This window comes from Theobroma cacao, chromosome 7, assembly GCF_000208745.1.
Source record: "Theobroma cacao cultivar B97-61/B2 chromosome 7, Criollo_cocoa_genome_V2, whole genome shotgun sequence".
In the NCBI taxonomy this organism is placed as follows: domain Eukaryota; kingdom Viridiplantae; phylum Streptophyta; class Magnoliopsida; order Malvales; family Malvaceae; genus Theobroma; species Theobroma cacao.
In genome coordinates this window covers 14,762,715-14,766,181 of record NC_030856.1, presented here as the reverse complement: position 1 = coordinate 14,766,181, position 3,467 = coordinate 14,762,715, and positions in this window count along the sequence as shown.

The window sequence follows — 3,467 nt, the reverse complement described above, 5'->3', positions numbered from 1 at the left end:
CATTAGAAGCACAAGTAGAAGCAGTCTCTTTATCATTATTGCTTACAATTTTGGAAGAGTTTACCTTTAAAGGCGGAATGGTTGCTGAACTCTGACTTCCATGGTCTGAGCTAGATTCTTGTTGTTTAGATGAACTCACTAAGCTTTTTCGTAATTGTTGTTTCTCAACCTTTAATGCTAATATGATGACATCATTTAGGTTCCAATATGGTTGTAGTTGAACAACATCTGCAATTTCAACATTGAGACCCCTAAAATAACGAGCTATAGTTTGTTCTTCAGGCTCATGGACATCGCACTTCATGAGAAGTTGTTTGAACTCCATTGTATATTCTTCCACCAACATTGTTTTTTGCCTCAAGTTATGAAATTTGATAAAAATTTCTTGTTGATAATGCTCAAGAAGGAACTTACGCTTGAGTTCTCGACGCATCTTATTCCATATTCTGATCTTGTTGTGGCCTTCTTTTTCTCGTTTCCTTTTGAGATTTTCCCACCAAATAGAAGCGTGCCTCTTCAATTTAATTGCCACAAGCTTCACACGTTTTTCATCGGGAATACCTTTGAGCTCAAAAACTCTTTCCACTATGTAGAGCCAGTCAAGGAAGTCATCAGGATGAAGTCTTCCTTCAAACTCAAGAATGTCGACTTTGATTCCCAAATCTCTGGTAGCAACAGTTCTTAGGTGACGAATAGGTATTTCTTCTTCAAAGGATGAATTTTGATGAAACGGGTTAGTGTCATTCTCTTCATCACTAGAGCTGTTATTGTTGATTTGAGCATCACGTCTTGCGAGTTACTCTTGTAATTCTTGAATTTGCTGATGTAGTTCTGCAATCTCAATCTCATGATTATCTCTTTGACGATTTTGACATCTTGGCGGCATTTTATTGTATGATGATAATGATGTGGTGATGTAGAGAAAAAAAAAAGATGATGATATAATTATAAAGTAATAAATAAAATTACCCGAACAGGGAGTATTGAAACTTGACAGCGAACCTGAACTTATGCAACGAACAATGATCCTCCCGCTCTTATACCAAACTGATGTCGGGGCGTTGTAAAGACACTTGGGCGTTATGAAAGATACCAATAGTGGCGAGGTTGAAAACCCCACTAAGGTGAATCACCAATCTTAGCAAGGTTGAAAATCCCACTAAGGTGAAAAATAACCAAAATCCCACTTTGGTTGGCTAGGCCAAAGATACTAAAACCTCTTACTCTTTAAAAGAGTTTAGAGAAATAAGCACTCCTGCTTAAGAAAATATTATTTATTAACTCTCAACTCTGAATATCTTACAACTAAGCTCAAGGGTCCTATTTATAGTATTATAAGCCCAAATCCTAATAAAACTCTACTTTATATTGTCTAATACAATTAGAATAATTAATAAGAGATTTAAATAAAATAGGTGTTCTATTCCTAAATAGAACATGACTAGTTTAAAGTCCTAATATAAGTAAAGGAAGAATTTTAATATACCTATAATTCTTAAATCAACTAAAATTAACAAAAATTAAATTAAATAAAATATAATCCTAGATGCTCCTGCGTCAACTTGATTGGCTAGGATTTTTGCTCCTTGTGGTGTTCGTGGAATTGCTTCGAAAAGTGTCATCGTGATTACGAAATTACATGGCAAGGTAACTTTTTAAACAATAATTTATTTTGTGCTTTTATGTGTTAAATATCATCAAGGTGATCCATGGGTGGAGGCATGCTTTGTTGTTTAGTTATAAAGTTTTTGATTTTCTTTCCGCTGCGTATTTTGAGCATGCCATCCATAGCCAACCCATCAGTAGGAGCACACAATACTAGCCCCTGGGCGAGCCAGCCTGCACAGCGCTCATGCAAACTGCTTGTGGGTGGCCTAAATGAGCCAGCCTGCCCAGCGCCTAGGTAGATTGACTTTGGGCAGCCCAGACAAGCCAGTCTACCTAGAAACCAGACCAGCCCACCACTGTAGCCCTTGTAATGGCTTGAACTGCCTAAATTTGAATTGTCCCACCCAAAACTATCTTGTCCAACCGTTTTGAATCTTGAGGGAATTTTAGCCATAAATAGCCTTTGTAAATTATTTGTACAGTTGATGACTTAATGAATACAAGATTTTCACTCTCAAATATTCTTTAGTTCTCTTTTCTCCTCTTTTTTCTTCAATCCTTTGTTGCATGCTTGTTTGTTGGCCTAAGGCCTAGTGCTGCTGTGTGTGCTTGCTTACTGACTGAAAGCCTTGTGCTATTGTGTGGGTGTGCTATGAGCCTACTGACTGGAAGCCTTATGCTGTTGTGTGTGTGTGTTGGGTGCTTGCTGGGTTGAAGCCTAGTGTTAAGGTGGGTGTGCTTGCATTGCATATTGCATATTGTGTGCTTCTTGGTCCTAATGGCCTTGATGATCAGTTGGTAGGCATATCATAGGCTGACTTAGGTTCTAGAACCGAGCTAAGTGTTGAATCCAAGGTCGCACGGTTGGATGGTCTAAAGAACCACCACGTGACATATTGACTTGGTATTCCGATAATAGACCCATCAACAATGAGTTTTAGATAGCTCGGCAAGGATGACACAAGGAGACCTTAGATTGAGAAATAGATCAAAGGCTTCCATTGGAGATTTTGAAAAGATCTAGCAGCAAGTCATGGGTTGATATTATATGCAAATGCAAGGACATAGCATAAGTGCACAAATCTGTATTTATAAAATTACATATATATATATATATCTATATACTAATTACATTATATCATATGAATAGTAAATGAATTTTTGTATGAACTTTTGTTGTTTAAAGATAAAATTTCTTATAGTGGGACAAGCCTAGATAAGAATTTCAACCTTATAATTATTGGATCAGAACTTAATTTTGGCTACAACGTACGTTTTGCATTCATTAATTATTTCAACATTTCTAGAGTTCATCGATCCTACACTTTAACCAAGTGAGATTACTTTTTCTTTTTAATACTGTGGGAGCCAATATTGTTTGCCCAAGTGTTTGATTTTCTAAAAACCAGTTTATTAGGTCATTCTTCACGGATAGTGTTGGGATGAGCCCTGCAGCCAATTGGGGTTGGTTAAGGCTTGATTCCAATCATGTAATAACATCATTCATGTTGAATGATTAAAGGTTTTCCGTCATCAATAAGACATCAATTATAAAAAAGTTATAAGTCTAATTGGATGAAACCCATGAGATTAATATGTCTTGCAAAGGAACTGTAATTGGTTGTAGTTATGAGATTCTTATGCATTAAAGCATAATCTTTAAATGTTCTTGGTCGATGTATAATTGAGACTGGACATTAATGATACCTAGAGATTGGTACATTTTATGTTTCTTACTTGAGAAGTAAACAACCTATCTCATAGGTTGAAGTATAGAGATACTTGGAACTAGAATATAGGTGATTGCCTAGGAGAGCAAGTTCACTGACCATGACCCGCCATGAGAAGTGCATTTGGTA